The sequence below is a fragment of the Silene latifolia genome, chromosome X, assembly GCF_048544455.1.
Source record: "Silene latifolia isolate original U9 population chromosome X, ASM4854445v1, whole genome shotgun sequence".
Lineage (NCBI taxonomy): Eukaryota > Viridiplantae > Streptophyta > Magnoliopsida > Caryophyllales > Caryophyllaceae > Silene > Silene latifolia.
The window spans coordinates 28,624,128-28,647,150 of record NC_133537.1 but is presented as its reverse complement, the minus strand read 5'-3'; the positions used below and the strand labels follow the sequence as shown (position 1 = coordinate 28,647,150).

Sequence of the window (23,023 nt, the reverse complement as noted above, 5' to 3'; positions counted from 1 at the left end):
GCTCTAAGGCAGAAAATGGCTCACGTTACATCCCAATCCGACACGGTTTAACGACTAAACGCAGACTACACAAAAGACGGAAAGACACTTTAGACCCAACGAGACGAGGGCATTGCGTGTGGTGCCTCGGTTCTAACTCGATTTATGGTGTGATGGTGTTGACCGGACCTTGACTCGCGTTCAATGTAAGGGCATGACGCCGTTGAACGCGTCTCAATGTGAGACGAATCATAAGTAAAGACACATAATTACATTTTCTTTGATTCAATAGACACGAGGCGGGACTGGAGTGGTGGACTGAAATTTTCGAAAATACAAATTTTAACAAAGATTCATTTGTTGTTTTATGGACGGCCTTCGAAGAGTAGGGATCTTCAAAGAGCCGGCCAGTTGATAAGGTTTGTCTTAGGTTTGTTTTCAAAAGATGGTTTGAGTTAGAGTTGCGGCGGTTTTGAAAACAATGTGTAGTTTCCGAAGACTGCTTTTTGAAATCCAACATCGTGCATTTTGAAAATCAAGATTTGAAAAGGTTTGAAATTGTTGTGGTCTTGAGGACGGTGTGTTGTTCTCGGGATTTGAAAAGCCGCGAAAAAGGTGATTTATTTTCGGGTTTTGAAAGGGCCATTATGTCGACGCAAAAGTCCGTTATGTTGGCGTGAAACGGTTAAAATCCGTGTCTTGAAGCGGCTATTATAACGGTGTGAAAAGGTGTCTTTTGAAATGGTTATAAAAACCGGTTTGAAAATCGTCATTACGACGGCCTAAAAAGCTGCTTTTGAAACGGTTGTAAAAACCGGTTTGAAAATCATCATTACGACGGCATAAAAGGTGCTTTTGAAACGGTTGTGAAAAACCGGTTTGAAAATCGTCATTACGACTGCATGAAAAGGTGGTTTTTGAAACGATTGAGAAAAACAGGTTTGAAAATAGTCATGACGACGGCCTAAAAAGTTATTTTTTTAAATGGTTGTGAAAAACCGGTTTGAAAATCGTCATTACGACGGCATGAAAAGGTGCTTTTTGAAACGGCTGTGAAAAACCGGTATGAAAATCGTCATTACGAAGGCATGAAAATGTGCTTTTTGAATCGGTTGTGAAAAACCGGTTTGAAAATCGTCATTACGACGGCATGAAAAGGTGCTTTTTGAATCGGTTAGGAAAAAACGGTTTGAAAATCGTCAATACGACGGCATAAAAGGTGTGCAACGGTCCGCGAAAGACCGAGGTTTGAAATGAACATTATAAAAGCGCAGAAAGTTCTCTTTTGAAATGGTTGTTGAAGAGTCTATCACACCCGAAATACTCGAGAGAGGGGGGGGGGGGGGTGAATTGAGTATTTAAAAATTATGCCTACTTTTTATTTTATATCAAGGTAATTAATTACTTAAAGTTTATTGATTAAACTTTAACTAATTAACTAATTGATTATGAATGTAGTGAAATGACTGAAAAAAAAGATGCAAGGACACACGATATTTGAAGTGGTTCAGCTTCACACGTCGAAGCCTACGTCCACTATTCTCGATTAATAATTTTAGTACCTTACTCCGGATTACAAAATTATCAACCCAACTCATATAGTTAACTCTAACTATAACTCGATTTGAATATCACTAGATATTCGTTTTGACTATCTTAAGTTACTAAGAAAGCACTTGATTGTTCTTCTAAGTGTTCACACAATTGAACGAGTAAGAAACAATATGAAGTACTATTATCTTATGACGTAATCTTAAAGAAAGATAAGCAATTTGAAGAGCACGACTTTTCGCAAATATTTTCCAAAACAAAACAACAAGACAATTAAGAATTAAACTCAAATATGTTTTGCAAAGATTGTTATATTTCGAAAAGCTTAGATAAATGAAGAATGATCAATTGTATTTATAGTAGAAGTGGGAACTAGGGTTAGCACGAAACCCTAGGATGCCGTGAGATAGGCGGCTAAGGCTATAAGAGATAAATCTTTATCTCTTTCCTAATTTAATCCAAGATAATATAGTTTAGGTAAACAAGATAAAAGTAAATCTTATTTAACAATTAAAACTATATCTTTAAGATGTTAGGATAAGTAAACAAATCAAATCATATATTATAAAGATAGGAAAATATCTTATATAAATATAAGCTAGATTTGATTAGATAGGTTACTTAAACACAACCACCTCACACGCCCCAACGGTTTTGCGAAACTTACGGTACAAACCCTAGGCCCGTGTCCAATCTTGGATAAAACCTATCTCCTTGGATTAGGGTTAGATTAGATAGACTAACAAACCCTAGGTAGCATGACGACCCATAAGTCGTTTTACTAACCAATAGGAATATGCAAGTCACCAATTATAATAACCCATAATTCAACTCTACTATATATACAACAGATTTCGAAATATGTTTAAACGAATTTTATCTTTTGAAAAATGATTTTAAAACTATTAAAATCGTGCCTTTAAAATGCTACCTAAAGTTATAGTAGAAACAGCTATAACTTTAAGTTTGGTTAGTAAAGTTATAGGTGAAATAGCTATAACTTTACTTCCCCATTACTCTTATTTTAAGATACCGTCATTAGATGAAGACCTATACTAACTAATCTTCCTGGAGATCTTCAGTAAAGGATCTTCTCTTTATCTTGACCAAAAAGCTCTTCATCTTGAGCTTTGTTAAAGACTTGATCTAGCCTTTTGCTTGAATGATCATCATACTTGAAACTTGTTACAGTTGCTTATGATGCTTTAAGAACTTCCAATGTTATAGCTCAAGCTGCTATAACATGACTTGAATGATGCTTCACAAATCTTCAATGTTATAGCTAAGAGAGCTATAACATTACTTGCTAAACTTGTAATATTACGTTATTCTAACAAAGACTAGACAAACGATTACAAGCAAGAGTATATATGAAATGAAGCATACACTAGTCATTATCAAAACTTAATCATATATCTATATGGTCCAACAGTTGTAAATGACACACAAGGAATTATGATCATATAGCACATAAGCACTCGCAGTTCATTATATTATGCATAAAGCTGACCCGGGTTTTGGCTTCATATGGGTGGTTACACACCAAGCGATCAATCCCCGATTTTTGAGAGGGGTATCAATCTAAACAAAATGTGTAAGGAGGGTGCCCTAGCCTCGTGTATGAAGGAAATTAAAGCCCTTTGACGAAACAGAAAGAAGTAACGCCAATGGTATGCTTGACGCAATCGGGATTCAAAACGCGGGGATGAAGAAATTCACGCCAACGGGACGAGCCAATTGGTCGATAAAGGTTAGGTTATGGGCCCGGACAAGGAACCCGACTTATGACCGTAATATCAATAAATGCATTTCAACCAAGACCTCGTTCGAGTCTCACCATCTAGGGATCGCAAAGACATAAGTGTCCTAGTTTTCCACAACGGAGTCGCCAATCTGTGGACATGGCCACCTACCGATCGTGGGCATTGGCCGCCTACCAATCTATAGACACGCACCACCTGCACGCCAAGCAAATATGTGGACATGCAACGGTCGGAAAGCCATGTTTAGAGGCGTAGAAATGCTTTCGACCGGATCGCTTTAGATCGGTCGGTTTCATCTCGGTGAAGGTATCGAAACGATGCAGAGATGTTCAGAGTCGCCACCAAGCAATTATGGGATGCTTGGAAACCGTTCGAATCCACTTTATACCTCGGTCAATCAAGGCAAAAAGTGGTGCTTGACATAGGTACTAAAGATAAGGACTCGTCCCCCTTTAGCATACTATCGCTAGAATGACTCTCATTGCCATGGATAAGGTCGTCCACTTTCCAAAGGTTCTGAGTAAGGGGTGAGGGTACGTATTGGGAAGCCCTTTAGTCGGACATCCAATCTCGCCCGCGTTAGCGGTCTCCACTGATCGATTGTGATTGTTTAAGTGCAAGAGTTGATAAAACGGTTTAAATGCATGAATGCGCATCCAAAAGTTTAACCTAACATTTGAAAGTTTGCTAAGTCGGTTTGTTTATCCAAATATCAAGTAATTTATGTCGAGTTGGATTTATATTGATTTGCATGTGAAAACGGAAATTAAACATCCATTTACTAAGTTCGGATTATGGTGCTTAACGCGATCCATTTATTTGGAAAAGAAGTGTGTTTAAATGATAAAGTGTAAAACGTAAACTTGTTAATCTGATCCATCATGTATTCGGGATAACCGTAGTCGTTATCGTCTTAGACAAGTGCTAAAAATGAGGCAGAACAACATCAAGAGGCCTCATAGGGGAGCGAGCCATAGGGCGATGCAAAGTGCTCTGCCTAGGTTTTGAAATATGAAAACGGACGGCCTCTTGGGGCGGGAGCCATGAGCCGACCCAAGGGGCGTCTCTTGGTTGCTAAAAAGTTTGTTTAATACCATATTTGTGATGAATGATTTGCAAGCTTGAAAGTATGGTTTACAAATAAAAATGTAAAACGTGTATGCTTAACCGTTTTATCACCGTACTCGAATTAAATCGACATGGTATGTATTTTAACCAAGGGTGATATCCATTATGGTCAAGACAAGGATGAAAATAGAATAAAATAAAGAGAAAGGAAAATGTTTGATTTGAACTAAATATATTAAGTTCATTTATTTGTAATTAGTCGATATTCATCACCGCACTCGGATTAAACCGACATGGTATAAAGAACCAAGGATGATTATGAATATGACTAAAATGCTTGCAAATGTGAATAAGTAGGGAAAAATGTAAAGTAAAAGAAAAGGGTGTTAAAATACCCATTAATTTTGGCTCATCAAACCTATATTTGAATCGTGTTATGCATTGTTCAAGCTTATAAACTCATGAAAATAGTAAAGACATGAAATACGTGAGTTTTTTACACCCTCAAACTTACATCTTATGATGTTTACGAGGTAGACGACTTTAGAGACTGTTTTTTCGTTATGCGACTACTCGGTGTCAAAAGAAGTTTAAAAGAGTGCCTTAAAAAAAGGATTTTGTTTTGAAAATGTGTTGAAAATATGTTGTTCAAAAACATGTTGATTAATGTGTTGAGTTGGTCGAATTGATCGGTCGAATACACGGCGACAGTACCAAATAAATGTGTAAGGCATGTGGTTTCAATCGGTAGGTCGAAAACACGTGTCTATTTGTAACTTAGGAAGTCGAGTCTAGAATTTTAAGGTTGAAAGAGTGGGCGGACGTTCGCGTACCTTCAAATGGTGGCCTTTGTGGGGTATTTATAGAGGTTTGTGTGGTTGTGTGCATTTTGAGCGACTTGGCCACCTGGGCTACTCGGAGACGTGCAAGCATGTTCGCGGATTTTCAAGCTGTCTTGTCACTATCACCCATTTGGAATCATGATTTGTTCTATCCTATGTTTTGGATGTCATGATTGTTGTACTTGACTATCAAGTATACCGTGTATACTTAGCATGGAAGTTTTGTGATGTTTGTTTTTTGTGTTTGACTCGGTTTGACTCGTTGTCGGAGTCGGAGTCGGGATTTAAATTTCGAGTCGGTTTTTGGTCCGGTGTCGGTTTTGACTCTAGTTAGTGTCGTTGCGACCCCGTCGTCATGCATAAAACACTCCAGGTACTTTTGAAAAGTTTTGAAAATTTTTTGTTTTCGAAATCGTTTTGAGTTTTCCAACATATAGTTATACAAAATATCGATTAAACGTAGCGATTCCTAAGCATGTTGTAGTCCGATAATCATCGGGTGTTTGTTGGGGATTCAACATATACTGGGTATCTACAGTTGGTGTTGTATTAGGAGGTTTTTGCGTTCGTGTCAGACATAGGTGTGAACTTCGGGGATGAAGTTCGTTTTTAAGGAGGGAAGAATGTAATACCACAGGTTTCTGACCATGGGGTACTCGGTCGAGTAGAGCTTACTTGGCCGAGTAGGCTGTCACGTGTGCTGAGGTTGGGTTCTGGAATGTCAGCACTCGACCAAGTAGTCTTTGTACTCGGTCGAGTTGGGCGTACTCGGTCGAGTTGATGTGTCTAATTTATACTCCTTACACATCTTATTGTTCTACCCATTTAATTTATACATGGTCTCCTAGGCGACGCTTTGACCGACATTTTAACCACTTATACAGTATTTGTTTCGGTTAAAAATAATATTTTATGAAAGATTTTTGTATGGCCAATGTAACTATGTAAATATCGTGTTATAAATAATTATATTTTATGATCAATTTAAGGTCAAAGTTTCAATACTTTGACCTCCAAAAAGGTAAACGGGTATAACAATAAGATGTAGATGGAGTATATGATTTTACTCCCAATTTTAGCTTGGTTTTATTTGATTATTGCACTTTTATAAGTGTATTTGTGAGCTAATTCCCTGTTCTAGGTGTCTTTGCTTGTATTCATTGCATTTTTTAGGAAATGAAGCATTCGATAGCTTTTTCCCGTCAAATTAGCAAGCACTAAAGATCACGAGGCTAAAAGAAACAAGACTTGACCATGGAGAGGCATTTTGGGAAAATCCGAGCATGGAAATCCCGAGCATGAAGAAACTAACTTGGGTTGATACACAAAGTAAAGAAATGAAAATGAAGCCTAAGTAAAGTCCAAGTAATCAAGGTGAAGGGTAAGCTTAGGATTCCAAATCATGCAATAAGTCGGAGGAATTAAGGAGCATTAAGACGAGCTTTTGATTTCATTTACCATTTAATCAAGGATTAAAGGCATTTAACCCGGATTACTGCGTCCCCGATCGGGGTGTGGCGTCCCCGATCGGGGTGACCCTCTTCTATGATTTTTACGTTTCACCTTTTATTCCTATATAAAGGGCGTCTAATCCGTCATTAGGGGATATCTTTTCATACTCTTAAGCACACAATACTCTAGTTTTCTGAATACCATACATTTCCTTTAAGCATTTCATTGTTATAAAGAATTTCCCTTAAGCATTTTAAGTTATCAATTCAAGCTTTCCATTCAAGTTATTTGGGTTTCTCATTTGTGTTCTTTTATTTGCGTTCGATTTCCTTGTTACGGTAACTTCATTACTAGCTTTACTTTGTTAATTCCCTCGTCATTTTCATTGTTATATTGTTTTCATTATCATTAGCATTTCTATTTTGTTATTAGATTGTTGCATTTTATTATCTAGTCATTGACATCATAGTTTATTCATAGCATTTTCATATTTACATTTCATCATAGTTAATTTACTTATCACATGTTATATCATTCCTTTGTTATTTTACTAAGCATTGTTTCAAATGTATATGTTTTTATCATCATTTATCATTATCTTATTTCTCAATCATTCATTTAGTTATAATTCTTTTATCATCATGTTTATCATATCATATCTTATTAGTTTAGTTTTCAATATGAGTGAGTAGTTCATTTTGTCTAGGGAATTCGGAACCATGCTTGTTTTATTTGTTAGTCTTTGATAATTGATCACTATATTTGATTAAATTTGTTAATTGACTTTTATAGGTCGAGAGGTAATTCACTTTTATAGGTCGAGAGGCACGAAATTAAATTAGACTAAGCATGTTTTATTAGACCGATCTAGTCATAGCGAGAACTCACTAGAACCCGTTCTATGGTGGAAAATAAGGCCGAGAGGTGGTTGTTATTAGACCTAAACAATTATCGATATTATCAATTCCTAGTTTAACATGAGCATTTACATATTTGCATGTGTGACCCGACTCACCTAGACTCTTTTATCATTATTAATATTACATCATTTTATTACAAGTTTACCAACCAAACCAAACAAACAATCGTAACCAACCTAGATAGAATTCTACTCATATCAATTCAGTACGCAATTCTCATCTCCTTGTGTTCGACCCCTACTTTAATACATTCATTTGTTAGCCAAGTCTAGGGTATTTTTGTTAGGTGTGCGATAGCCTATCATATTTTGGTGTCGTTGCCGGGCAGCACGGTTTTATTGCACTTTGAATTGTTGATTTCTATCTTATTTTCTTTTGTCTTAAAGAACATTTGTTTCTTGAGACCGTTACTCGCAAGTTTCTTAAAGTTGTTGTCTTATGCCCAGGTCCTCTTGCACCGGAGAATTGCTTCCTTTTGATCCGGAGCCCGAGAGAACCTTCCGTAGCCGACTCAATTATTTCAAGGAGCTTGCCGAATCTTCTAGTCCCGGTGGTTTGGGTCGCATTCGTGCCAATTATCCACTTCGTGACGAAGAAGAAGGTTCTAGTTCATCATCTCCACCGCCACCAATATCACCAATCAAGAAAATGGTGAAACTTTTCGGTCATTCCAAGTCCACCGTGGCTATTCTTCCTAGGGGTATCACTACTTCCCAAATTAGAGCCGCCGATTTCGAGATCAAGCCGGCTTTCATTAGCCTTGTGGAGAGAAAGCAATTGTGGGGAAGTCCTTTGGAGGATCCCAATTTGCATGTGCAAAACTTTTCTGACTATTGCTCAATGATTAGGCAAACGGGAGTCACACAATCTCAAATAAGGGAGATACTTTACCCTTTCTTATTGAAGGACAAGGCTAAGCTATGAATCAATAGTCTTGATAGAACCGCCATGAAGATCACCAATTGGGATACTTTGGCTCTTGGTTTTTATCAAAAGTATTTTCCACCGGAGAAAACACAAACATTGAGGAGTCAAATCACGGGGTTCGGTCAACAAGGGATAGAGGGCCTTTATGAAGCTTGGGAGAAGTATAATGAATTTTAATGACAATGCCCACATCATGGGTTGGATCCTTGGTTTCTCGCTATTACATTCTACAATGGATGTTGTGCCACGTCTCTTCGTGTTTTCGATTATGCTAACAATGGGAGTTTTGATCAAATTGACACCGATATTACTTATGCTACAATTGAATCCATGGCGATTCATGATTCGCAATATGTCAATTCCCGAAGTACACCACTAAAAACTAAGGAGGAGTCTTCTGATACATCCGTCTTGAAGACTCAAATTGCCTTGCTTCAACAAAAATTGGAGGCCCAAAGTGCGACTTCATCTCTTTAACAAGTCAATGATTTGTCCACTTGTTTGTGAAGGTTGCGGAGGTGCGGGACATTGCACCGCCTTGTGTAGGGCCATCATTGAGGAGGTAAATGTTTTTCAAAGTTTTAGACAAAATTCATTTCCACCGGGCACTTTTTCAAATACTTACAATCCTAATACCAAGTACCACCCAAATTTGTCTTACAAAAGCGCAAATGTGCTAAATCCTCAACCACAAAATACTTTTGTGTCCCAAAAACCACAAATTAATTTTGTGCCGCAACAACAACAAAATACCTTCATTCCACAACAACAAAGGTTTTACAATCCATCGGGTTATCCAAATCAAAATCAAAGCCAAAATCAAAATCTAAGGCCACCTCAACTAAACTTCCAACCAACTAAAGGTCAATCTTCAAATTCCCAACAAAAAGACCAGGGGAGAGAAAAGTTGAGGCTTTGGTGATGCAAATGGCTAAGACTCAATCCGAATTGTTGGCTTAAATGCAAAAGAGTGATCAAGCTCACAATGCCGCCATCAAAATGCTAGAGAATCAAATGGCTCAACTAGCCTCTTCTAGCTCTCAATGGAAGACGGGTCAACCACCTATTGGAGTATGTGTCCTCGACAATAATGCGATCACATGTTTAAATCTCATAATAAGAATACATGAGGGAAAGTAATATTTTATTGTCAACTGATCCACATTAACCAGTAATGATTGGCTGACTAGAGTTTGACATTACTGTCGTATGACGGTGGTGATCAGTTTCTTTTTTTTTTTTTTTTTTTTTTTGATAAGGTAATAAAACTAGATTGATCCTCTAAGGTAGGACCAACCTATCTCATCCTCTCGAATGATAGAGGTAAGTTGAAGCCACCGGCTTTGACGGTGGTGATCAGTTGATCCCTTAAGGTCATACCTCTAGGGTAACACTTTCAATTGATTAATTAATTAATTGTATGATGATACAAGTTAATTAATTCCTTAAAATTGAACAAATGGTTTTGTGAGTGAGATTACGTATCTTATTGTAATTCGATTAAATAAGATTCGTTCTAAGTAATGTAAAATTGTTTTATTAGTTAGGTTTATTAATTGTTTATGAAACAATTATAATAACAATGAATGGTTTATTATAAATACAAGTTGTTGTGATTTATAATTCTATGACCCATTTTAAGTACTTGTAATTGTGAATTACTAGTTAATTTTTGTATGTGATTTATTTTGTTAATATAATGATTTTTAATAAGTTAAAAATGCATTATTTAATAACATGTCTAGTAACATGTCCAATATGTCACACTACACAAATTGAAAAATTGACAATCTTAAAATGGACCCTTTTATCTCAAGGGTGTCGTGTGAGTGGAGGGGGCTGGGGAGTTTTAGGACTTAATTGTTGCTCTAATTGAGAATTAAGCACATTGATGATGTCTCTAATAGACCTAATTACTAGCCCTACACTCTACATCTTGAGAAGAAGAAAAATGAGCATGGATTGGGCATACTACCCAAGGCCATCCGGCCACCCATAGGAAAAGAGAGAGTTTTTTCTCTTTTTGATTATTCATTCATTCTTACACAACTTAACTTCTTACTCTTCTACTCTTCTCTCTAAAATTGATTTTTAGAATAGAAAATAAAGTTGTTCAAAATCTTATATTTAGATTACTAAAAGTAGTAATAGAAATAATAATAAGATTATTTTTAAGGTCACTAATTTAATGTATCTAGTTAATATATAAAATAGTATTAAAGGTGATTATCTTGGTACAATTCCTTAAGGAGTAGATCCTACCATTGGGTCTAAATTCATAATTGGAGCTCTCGGATTTTTCGAAGACTAATTTGGTAGGAGACCAATTAGTATAACCGTGTGCCCGTGGCACCACTTTTCTAAGTCGATGATTTTATTCTTACTTTGTTATTTTGTTATGCATGCATAAGATCTAGTTAGTTTATGACTAAACTAAAACTATAAAGTTATTAGAAATGTCTAATAAGAGATTAATCAATCCTTCAATTGGTATCAGAGTAAGAGTTGTTGCATACATAGTCGGTTTTGTTTTTCCGAGTTAATATGTTAACATATAAAACTTAAAATTTGTGATTTATGAAGATAAATGCAACGAAAATTTTGCATGTTAAACATTCTGGTCCTAAATTGATTTTAGGTCATTTTGATGATTTATGGTAATTTATTGCTCTTTAAAATGATTATTAGTATTTTTTATCACATTTTATTGAGTAAAATGACAATTAAAATGCTAAAATTAGTTATATTTTGATTCTGACCTTGAACTTTTTACATGACCTCACATGCATATTTTAAATGTTGTATGTAAAATTTCATATATGATTTATGATTTTTACATGTTAAAAGTCTATTAAATAGAAGTATTTTTGTTAAAAATGGTTAGACTTTGTTCCTACCCATAAAAATTTAGTATGAAGTCACATGCAATATTTACACACTGTATGTAAATTGTTAGATCAAATGATTTAATTTTGCATGATTTATGATTTTTAGATGTAAAAATCGAATAAATAGTGACTATTTTGGCAAAAATAGCTAAATTGAATTTTATGGCATGAAATTTTTTCCCAATGTTGTATATATGATATGAACATCAGATCTGAAATTGCATGTTAAAATTCATATGATTTTAATGGTTATTAATTTTTAAGGGATATAAATTGATAAATAGCAACTTTAATAGTCACTAATGTAAAAATTCGTCTTTTTGGATTAAAGTTTATCATTTCCAGGTTTTAGAAACTTGTTAAGAATATTCAAAATTTTTATTTTGATTTATTGGATAATTTTATGTTTAATTTGGAATTAAAAGGTTAAAATTATATTTTATACGATTTATTTGTGAAATAAATTAAAAAAATCTAAGGGCAAATTTTTACTAAAGTTTTGGAATGTTGGGAATTTTCCAGAGTTTACAAAATTATGATTTTGAAATTTTCGAATTTTTATGACTTTTTGGGAATTATTTCCTTATTATTATGTATAATAGTGATTAAAGAGCAATTATATAATATCAAGTTGAATTATTATCAAATATTTAGTAAAGTCTAAATTTTGAGTCCTAAGAAGGTTAGGGTAATTAACTTGGACATAGATTTGATTTATGTAATATTGTGTGATTTTAAAAGGTTAAATGTCACACTAATCCATAAAACCGGAACGGATATACGATATTAGCTTAAATAGGGCGATTTGGCATTTCACATAGTATGTTTCATACATATATTAATGCAGCTTTTAGTATGATTGTCATATATTATTTTATATAATTTTTGAATTATGTAATTTGTACATAGTAATTAGTATGGCCTTAGTTTTAATTGGTATTTCCCGAAATAAGTGGTGATATCGATTTGGATGTAATTAATGTGATCTCGTATCACTTTTATTTATTTATTTAGTTTTGTTTTTATTTTATATTGTATAAAGTAGAAAGCTATGTAATTTTTATTCCGGAGTTCCTTGAAGACGGTGCAATTCAAGAAGGTGGTCCATCAAATACGGTGTTGCCTAAAAGTGCGTGCCAAATGAAGTTCAAGGGACCAAAGGAGTTGGTTTCCGAATTTGTATATAATTTATTTGATTGACTATTTTAGGAAGGCCATACTAGGATTTTATCTTTATGCTTTGCATTTGTTTTATATGTTTGCATGCATAGCCTAATCGCCATAACTACTCATGCATATTATTTAATCGAGTCATCGACCGTGTCAATTATAATTATCGTAGTTCACCGCTTTAGGTTACTTAAAACGTGATAGATAATAAATTGACAAGACCTCTCACTAAATAATAATTGAGAATTAGCCTTACCAAATAGTACAACCATGAATCCCAATTTCAAAAGGAAGTAGGCTCGGCTCACCAGGGTGCTAAACTTGTTACGTTGGGTAAGTGGGTGGTAAATTGTTACTACATCAAAATTTAGATTGAGCTCAACAGAATTATTCGTGACCGTAGTCGCATGTGTTCCGGGCTAAAGATATATATTAAAAGTAATTTTATCGACCGAGAGTTCTAGAAGTAGAATCAATTAAAGAGTTAATCTACCGAGTTATATTGATGAGGGATGAATCGGCTCACCGTGCCCGAGTTAATATGAATTTGGATCTCGGGATCATTTATAATAGTTGGGTAGAGGTCACTATATAAATGCTAAAACATTCTTAAATGTTTTTATTTATAATGATGAATGTTTATTTTTCCCACTATTTCGTTGTTTTATGTTGTTCTTTATTATCGCTCGTACTCATATATTATATCAACTCGATTGTAACATGAGTCTCCGCTAAACCACTACTACTTACGACAAATAGAATCTCTTTCTAAATTGAACCGTATCATAGGTTGTGGACTAGATCCATAGGAATCGTTCTATTCCATAGAACTCGGTAGGAATCGTCCTATGCAAATATATGATTAACATCTTAAATTCCTAACATACCTATAATCTCTTGTGAAGAATATGAATAGAAGTAATACTTGGTCAAAATATGTTTTGAATAACTTCTTCTATGCATCCATGGTTCAAAAGTCTTATTGCTCAACCTAAACACTTGTCATCAAGCACTTAAGTAGTTAAGAACATGACAATGTAAAATTGGTAAATTAATTTGTTAAAAATTTTAATTGACCAAATACCACATTAAAGTTCATCCTTGTGAAGGACTAACTAGGAATTTATATGAAGATAAGTTTTCATCAAATGGAAATTCTTAAAGTGAGTGGGAGCAATAAGAAGTAAAGTATCTATCTTAATTGTTAAGGATAGAACTAGGCTCGAAAGAGAAGGTGTTAGACACTAAAATAGAAACAAATCCCTAATATGTAAAGATCAAGAAAGTTGGTCGTGTGACACCCACATATTCCTTCTTGAATATGTATGACATTGACATGGCCTTCTTGTGAATTATCACGTCATGAGTATTTGATACAAATTTGTGAACAATGTTAGAAAATACCACATTTCATGATTATGAATTATGGCAAAGGGTTGTCAAAACCACCTTTCTAAATGGGTATTTAGAGGAGGATGTGTTCATAACACAATCCGAGGGTTTTAAAAATCCTTAGAATACTAACGTTGAATAATCGTACGACGACTAGCAAGAATAAATTCAGAAATTTACTTGAATGGAACTAGGGTAGTTGCCATTTAATGTGTAGACATATAAGTGTTGTAGTGTACTCATTGTATAAAACTCAAATTGGTGACCCCAATTATTTCTCGCTTCTCGATTGAAATTACATTTAGAGACAAGTTTTGACTAGTGTCCCAACCATCTGATTGGGAATCTCTTGGTATGTATGCAAATCTTGTATTCAAAGCAAGATTAATTCATTACTTCTTTCTAGAAAAGAATTATGAATAGAATAAGATATTCGCCCCATTTACACTTAGAAGTGTATGGTCGAATACAATTCAATCAGAAAGGGTTATTACTTCTTCATCTCTTTTACCAACGAACTAGGTAGATACTTGGTATCCACTTAATGAGGTAAGAAGAGAAATTCTTTGAATAAGTTCAAATGAATATTTAAAAAGTATCAAAACCTAAAGAATAAAACCAAAGTATTGGTACTTTGTTAATATAGGGAACAATAAATTGAAGATTTGTATATGGACCAAAAGGAGTGTGATATGCTATCACAAGTTCACTTTCGTTATAATATGATTGAATCTTTACTATAAAGTTGGAAGTAGTTTCTATCACAATTTGTCCAGTATTTACTTATTCCACTAAAACGAAACATAATTAAAGCAATCATCTACATTTCATATGTGATATGGTTAGGCATGGTACCTAAATTGTAGCCTTTTCGATAGTGAACATGTGGTCACTCTTCCTATATGATCACGAGAACAAAGGGTTTGTGGCTCGTGATGCTGTCTATTAGAGAAATGAGGATTATTTCTTATAGACAGAGTGGGATAAAATGTTTAAGAGCCAGAAACAGAGAATAAGACGTTGGAAGACGTTCCTTCCTGGTCAAAATCAGTAAATATTTCTTCGAAATCTAAGTGGACAGGAGTCATGTTATTTTAAAAATAACCAACCTGTAACTTATTATGATGCTCTATCTAGTTTCAATTCCGCAAAAGTCCGAAGCAAGCATAAACATGAAAATATTTATTTAGCTTGGTTGGTTGGTGGCAAAGGGTTTTGCACGCAACAACAATGCTTCACTGTATTCGGATATGATTTGATATAGTTGGATTTTAAAATCATCTTGCATGAGTTTTTTAAATGGCAACTACCCTAAAGTAGGATGCGAACTTAAGAGGAAGTCTTAAGTAGATGTCAAGGAGTTGAATTGTATGTTTTGATCATGTGATAAATATTTCTCGAATTGTCGAGTAGTTCTGTTTATACATGGAGTTTAGTGGGAGTAATTTGGTGTTATTAGTCTTATATGTAAGGGACATATTGATCATTGTGAATAATGAAAGACATAGGAAAGGAATAATACATCTCTAAGGTATCCAGACCTATAAAGATAGTTCTAAGAGGATATTGGCGTTAAATGAATATTCTTATATTGATAAGAGTCTAGTCAAGTTCAAAGGTATTGAACATGTAGAAACTGAATCCACTTGCTTCCGCTGCGGGATTAATTCATTACGTTTAGATGTATCACCATTCTTAAATTTCGTATACTTGGAGTATGACGAGATTTGAGAGAAGACTCTATACCGCCATATAGTTCATTGGTTAGTACTCTTGAAGCACTAAAGATATAAAGCTAAGTGATTAGAATTGATATGGATTTATGTGCAAGGAGTTACACAAAAACCATGTTTTAAACACATAAGGATGGTTAGAGATCCATCTTGGCTATATTATTTAAGGAGGATATCTGCTAGATATGTTCTAGGCAGTAGAACAATGAGAGATTTACAACGAAAATTGAGTACACTTGCAATTATGAAAAAATGCAAGCAGGAAGGGATGTTATTAGGATTGGGTTTTATGAATTAGAGGAACCATGGTAGTTCGTTCCAACAACTGAAGGTCCTATCCCTACACACTGTGAGGACAGTGGGAGTGATTCTAAGGCTAAGGAACCTATCTCTAGATTGGATATGGACATGTACTCAAAAGGTTGTTATAATAAAGATTATATAAAGGGAAATGGTATAAGGTTAGGGAAAGTACAAAGTGTTGCTAAAACTTGCTAACCAAGGCCTTTTCACAGGCTAAGCATGATAAGTCATGCCATTTCAATTAAGTTGAGATGTATAGTTGTATTCAATATTGAGTACGGATTATAGATTATGTAGCAATTGATATGATATCAATTTTACATATGTGATAATGCATTCATCGTTTGAGTTTTATTAAAACTCTTTAATTACTTTGTTATATCCAAATAGGTTGTAAGGACAACGTTGAACCCTATTAAAGTGAACATGATTAACATAGTATTGGCCCCTGGTTGCTTATATGAGGTGACATCTCGAAGTAACTAGAGTGTAATGCGATTGATGGCAAGTTCGATTGCCATAGAGTCATGAGAGATGACTACTCGATCACATAGACAGACTATATGAGACACTCTGTCAGGCAATGACCGCTTATAGAGTTCTAGCAATTTTTATAGCCTGGTCGTGGCAAGAGCTGCTATAGTATTCTTATGAGTCGATTCTTTGACTAAAGACTGTTCGCCTAAGATGGCATAGTTTCAGAATGACTTTGATTTATGTTCTACGACCTTCATAATTGGAGTCAAATGGGCATGTTTTGGGTCATAATGAGTTGTGGCTATTCGAAAGGAAGAGTGCAATAGGAATTGTCCATCCCTAGTCAGGGTTATCTTATATCTCAAAGTCACTCGAGTAGTAATGAACTCGAAATGCGTGGCCACGCTCGGAAGGTATCTATGGTAGATAATTCCGGTCAGACAGTTATTCTCCAGATTGAGGAATCCACTCATGATATGATCAAATGCAAGTATGACCCATAAGACACCTTGCATTGAGTGGGAGATAGTAATGGGACAAGAGAATTGGTGACGCACACTTGTCGCGGAAAAGTGGGAGATTGTTGGATTATGTGTCCTCGACAATAATGCGATCACATGTTTAAATTTCATAATAAGAATACATGAGGGAAAGTAATATTTTATTGTCAACTGATCCACATTAATCGGTAATGATTGGCTGACTAGAGTTTGACATTATTGTCGTATGACGGTGGTGATCAGTTGATCCCTTAAGGTCATACCTCTAGGCTAACACTCTTAATTGATTATTTAATTAATTGTATGATGATACAAATTAATTAATTCCTTAAAATTGAACAAATGGTTTTGTGAGTGAGATTACGTATCTTATTATAATTCGATTAAATAAAATTCGTTCTAAGTAATGTAAAATTGTTTTATTACTTAGGTTTATTAATTGTTTATGAAACAATTATAACAAGAATGAATGGTTTATTATAAATACAAGTTGTTGTGATTTATAATTCTATGACCCATTTTAAGTACTTGTAATTGTGAATTACTAGTTGATTTTTGTATGTGATTTATTTTGTTAATATAATAATTTTTAATAAGTTAGAAATGCATTATTTAATAACATGTCTAGTAACATGTCCAATATGTCACACTACACAAATTGAACAATTGACAATCTTAAAATGGACCCTTTTATCTCAAGGGTGTCGTGTGAGTGGAGGGGGTTGGGGAGTTTTAGGACTTAATTGTTGCTCTAATTGAGAATTAAGCACAATGATGATGTCTCTAATAGACCTAATTACTAGCCCTACACTTTACGTCTTGAGAAGAACAAAAATGAGCATGGATTGGGCATACTACCCAAGGCCATCCGGCCACCCATAAGAAAAGAGAGAGTTTTTTCTCTTTTGGTTATTCATTCATTCTTACACAACTCAACTTCTTACTCTTCTCCTCTTCTCTCTAAAATTGAGTATTAGAATAGAAAACAAAGTTGTTCAAAATCTTATATTTAGATTACTAAAAGTAGTAATAGAAATAATAATAACATTATTTTTAAGGTCACTAATTTAATGTATCTAGTTAATATATAAATTAGTATTACGGGTGATTATCTTGGTACAATTCCTTTAGGAGTAGATCCTACCATTGGGTCTAAATTCAATCTTGGAGCTCTCGGATTTTTCGAAGACTAATTTGGTAGGAGACCAATTAGTATAACCGTGTGGCACCGCCTTTGTAAGTCGATGATTTTCTTCTTACTTTGTTATTTTGTTATGCATGCATAAGATCTATTTAGTTTATGACTAAACTAAAATTATATAGTTATTAGAAATGTCAAATAAGAGATTAATGAATCCTTCACTACCATCCCAAGGTGAGACACCTAATGATACCGTTATAGCTATTACCTTGAGAAGTGGTACCAAGTATGATGAGCCCCCTATGCCTAAAGAAAGTGAGAAGGTACTTGTTGAAATGGAGGTTTTTCCTATCTCAAAGAAAGTTGATGCCATTCCAAAGAAGGTTGTTGAACCCATTGTCATAGAAGATGTAAAAGATGTGGAGGATGCTCTTCCAAAGAAAGATGTTAAAGTAAAAGTTCCGGAAAAAGTCAAAGTGCCTTTCCCTCATAGATTGACCAAATATCAAAAGGAGACTCAAGTCGGTAAGTTCATGAAAGTGTTGAAGAATTTACAGATAACCGTTCCTTTTACCGAATTAATCACCCAAATTCCATCGTATACTAAGTTTATGAAAGACATTTTAACTAAGAAGAGGACTTTTGATGGTGCTGAAAATAAATATGGGAATCTGATCTTGAAATGTAATAGTGTCACTTTGCAAATGGCGGACAGTTCTATAAAATGTCCTTTGGGAGTTTAGGAGGATGTTCCCGTTAAAGTTGGTAAATTTTTCATTCCGGTTGATTTTATCATTCTTGACATGACCGAAGATGCACAAATCTCAATCATTTGGGGTAGAGCTTTTTTACATACCGCGGGTGCGGTAATTGATGTCAAGAAAGGTAAGTTAACTTAGGAAGTTGGTAAGGATAAGGTCACATATAACTTGAATAGTGCCATGAAGAGTCCAATGCTTGAGGAGTCTTGTTATTCTATTGACGTTTTGGACATTGTTGATATTTTTATAGAAGACTCTATACCTCGGTGTTTGGCTAAAGATCCCTTGGAGGCACTCTTGTTATTGGAATCATTTGCAGGTGATGATGAGCTTGGATGTGAGGAAGTGGATGCTTTGAAGTATGAATTGGATGGAGATGAGCTATCATTGGAGGAAACCTCGCAATTTATAGGTTTGGTTTCTACTCCTCAAGATCTTGAGGTACAAAAACCCGAACTTAAACCCCTCCCCTCTTATTTGAAATATGCTTTTCTAGATGAGTCGAAAATGTGTCCGGTCATTGTCAGTGCTCATTTGAGTAAGAGTTAATTGTCTTCTTTGTTTCAAGTTTTAATAACTCACAAGAAAGCCATTGGTTATAAACTTGATGATGTGAAGGGCATAAGCCCATATATTTGCATGCATAGAATTTATCTTGAAGAGGATCATAAACTATGTGTCCAAGGTCAAAGACGTCAAAATTCGAACATGCACGAAGTGTTTAAAAAACAGGTCATTAAATTGTTGAATGCAGGAATTATTTATGCAATTTCCGACTCTAAATGGGTTAGTCCGGTCCAAGTGGTTCCTAAGAAAGGAGGAACGACTGTAGTAAAAATGATAAAAATGAAGTTATTCCTACTAGAATTGTGACGGCATGGCGCATGTGCATTGACTATAGAAGGTTAAATTTGGCCACATTGGGGCCAAGATTTGTCCTGCCTGATCAGACAAATGTCAGGCGAAGACTATCAGGCTAGCCTGGACAGGGCCAACCTAACACAAAACATACATCACTTAGACAGGCGTAAGCCAGGAGGGAAAGGCAGATCAGGCCATCCTATCAAGGCAGACTTGAAGGGATACATATCAGCCATATAGTGGATATCACTTGAATGCGTCAGGCAATGATCAGAATTCAACAATGTAGTTCCTACTTTCACGTGAGACCTATTCAACCAACCTACAACAATAATAAAGTAGTCAACCAAGCAAAATATAAGGACAGGCAGTTGTGAAGTCAAACACCCACTTCCCGGTAAATAGGACACAAGGCCTATTATCACGAACAATCATATGAACGTTGGAAGAGCCGTTGAAGACCAGAAGAAGTTACTATAAATAGCAAAGGAAAGGAAGTCAATGGGCAATCAATTATTCACTCATTTACTCTTATTTTGTTGTGTACATTCTAGTCAATTCTACTTACGTTCTTATTTATAGCCTGACACGCTGATCCCTTGTCAGGATACAGAAAACTATAGTGAAAATCCCTCCTGGCTTGGTGCCCGTGATTTTTTCCCTTATTCCCAGGGTTTTCCACGTACAAATCTCTGCATTTCACTTCATCGTTTATTCTTTACTTATTTACCATACTAGTCAGGCATTGTTTATTGAGTTAGATTACCCTGCAAAATAATCCCATGGCAAGACATTAACTCCGTGTAAAATCTTGCTAAAACAATTGGCCCCCACCGTGGGGCATCTAGCTGAAAAATAATCAAAACCCAATATCAAACAAAACAAATACCGTTTCAAAAATGACTGGAGACAATGTAGAACAACAAATGGCTGCCGCCAAGCAACAACTTTTGGAAATGGAAAAACTGGAGCAAAAAATTGCTCAGGTTGAAGTTGTAGTCCAGAAACTGAAAGAATCAGAATCCAACCTGAAGCAAAAGTTGGAGGATAAAGCCTCAGACTCAAAATTGAAGATCCAGCCTGGAACACCATTTTCGTCAATCATCAGGAATATTGATTTCTCCAACTTTGGTACTCCAACTCCATCAAAAACCAAAGTAGGAGATCTTGATTCAGACTCAGAAGAAACCCTAAATGAAGAAACTACCCCAGATCAAACGAATGTAGCCATAATAATGGCAATGGTCTAGAAGTTCCAGAAACTGCATAAGAATTTCGAGAAGATCCCTGGAATACCGCACAAGAATCGAGGAAGCCAACCCTTAAAGCTATGCTGACTCTCTCTTCGTGGATAAGATAGACAAGATAGATCTACGTAGAAAGTTTGTGGTACCATCAATGAGGACCTATGATGGAACTGCAGATCCTCAAAACCATGTAGCCTACTACAAACAGAGAATGTTAGCAGCCTCTATACCTAGTGAGCTACGACAAGTGTGTATGTGCAAAGGCTTTGGAACAACTCTGACCGGGCCTGCCCTTCAATTGTACATAAACATACCAAATGAAAGCATCCAGTCCTTCACAGACCTCATAAACTCATTCAACCATGAGTTTGCCAGCAGCAGAGAGCTCGAGAAGAGATTCAGTGACCTGTATCGAATCAAGCAAAATCCCGACAAAACAATCAGAGCATTCCTAACCAGATTCAATAAAGAGAAATTTTCAATCCCCAGATGTGATGTTGGAATAGCCGTTGAAGCATTCAGGCAAGGGCTACCACTGGACGTTCAGGCAAAAGCACTTGGCTACATCAGGCCAGAAGAAGATAAAAGCTTCAAAGAAGAAACCACAAACAGTGTTTCAGGATACGAAAGATCTAGCAGGAAAAGCTATAACCATAAGGGAAGCAGCTCCAGACCATCTCTCTATACAAGACCTGACAGATCAGAAGTCAACTATGCTCATGAGCAACGAGATAAATCCTATACTTATCCACCTATTTAGGAATATAACTTCTCCGTTGATACTGCAGGACTAATCAAAAGGCTTGACAACATGGGAGACATTGTCAAGTGACCCAAAAAGATGGACAATCCCAACTCCAGGAAAGACACAAGAAGATGGTGTGAGTTTCACATGGACATAGAACACACCATAGAGGAATGCCTGGGTCTACGCAGACGAGTGGCTTATCTCCTAAAGAAATGTTACCTGACGGATCTATTGCCATCAAAGAACAGGGATGATAACGGATCAAGGAAAGATCAGGAAAGGCACAACGTAATCTGCCTCTAGCACCACCAATCTATGAAGTCAAATTCATCAATCGAGGTGTTGAGATTTGTGGCCTGACTAGCTCAGCTGCAAAGAAAATAGCCAGGGAGTCCAAAATGAAATATCCTTTTAAACCCAGAAATTTACCTCAAATTACTTTTGATGATACTGATATGCTGGGAATCTCAAACATCCATCAGGATAGCCTGGTTATTACTATGCAAATTGGCACTGCTCGTGTCCTCATGATCCTAGTAGATGGTGGCAGTTCAGTCAATCTAATCATGCTTGACGTCCTGAAAGCCATGAAGATCGATGAGGACTAGATCGTAAAGAAGTCAAATGTCTTGGTAGGATTCAGTGGTGAGACCAAGAACACTCTAGGGGAAATCTACCTACCAACCTACATTGAAGGAGTCTCATCATATGAAAGATTTGGAGTCCTAGACTACCTTTCATCCTACAACACAATTTTAGGCAGGCCCTGGATCTAGAATGTCAGAGTCATTCCTTCAACCTACCACTAGTGTGTCAAAATACCATTAGAATGGGGAATAGCAACCATCAAAGATGAACATAAATCTGCCCAGGAATGTTACACTGAATCATTGAAACCTTCCAAGGCAGGTAACTCACTCGCCTACCAATTACAGTACTTTGTCAGGAGCACTTATGCGGCACAGACTCAAATGGAAACAGATCAAATAATACTAGACTCGGAGTATCCTAACAGCTATGTCCTGGTAGGATCTGAAGTTCCTGATAACGTCAGACTAGAACTTGTAAACTTTCTTAAAAATAAATCTACATGTTTTGCCTGGTCACATTATGATATGACTGGTATAGATGCCAATGTAATTACCCATAAACTCAATATTAACACTTCTTTCAAGCCTGTACAGCAGAAAAGGAGGAAATTTGCCCGTGAACGCAATACAATCATTAATAAAGAGGTGGTCAAACTCCTAGACATGGGAATGATCAGGGAAGTAATGTACTCTGAATGGCTCACTAATGT

The 23,023-nt window shown here is 35.7% G+C and overlaps 1 non-coding gene across 1 annotated transcript; it reads right to left on the bottom strand.

Annotated features, from left to right (window-relative positions):
• Positions 1-8,594: 8,594 nt before the first annotated feature.
• On the bottom strand, positions 8,595-8,702 carry LOC141625133 (small nucleolar RNA R71). The gene has a single exon (XR_012534929.1). It is a non-coding gene; the product is annotated as a small nucleolar RNA R71 (small nucleolar RNA).
• Between the last annotated feature and the right edge of the window lie 14,321 nt (positions 8,703-23,023).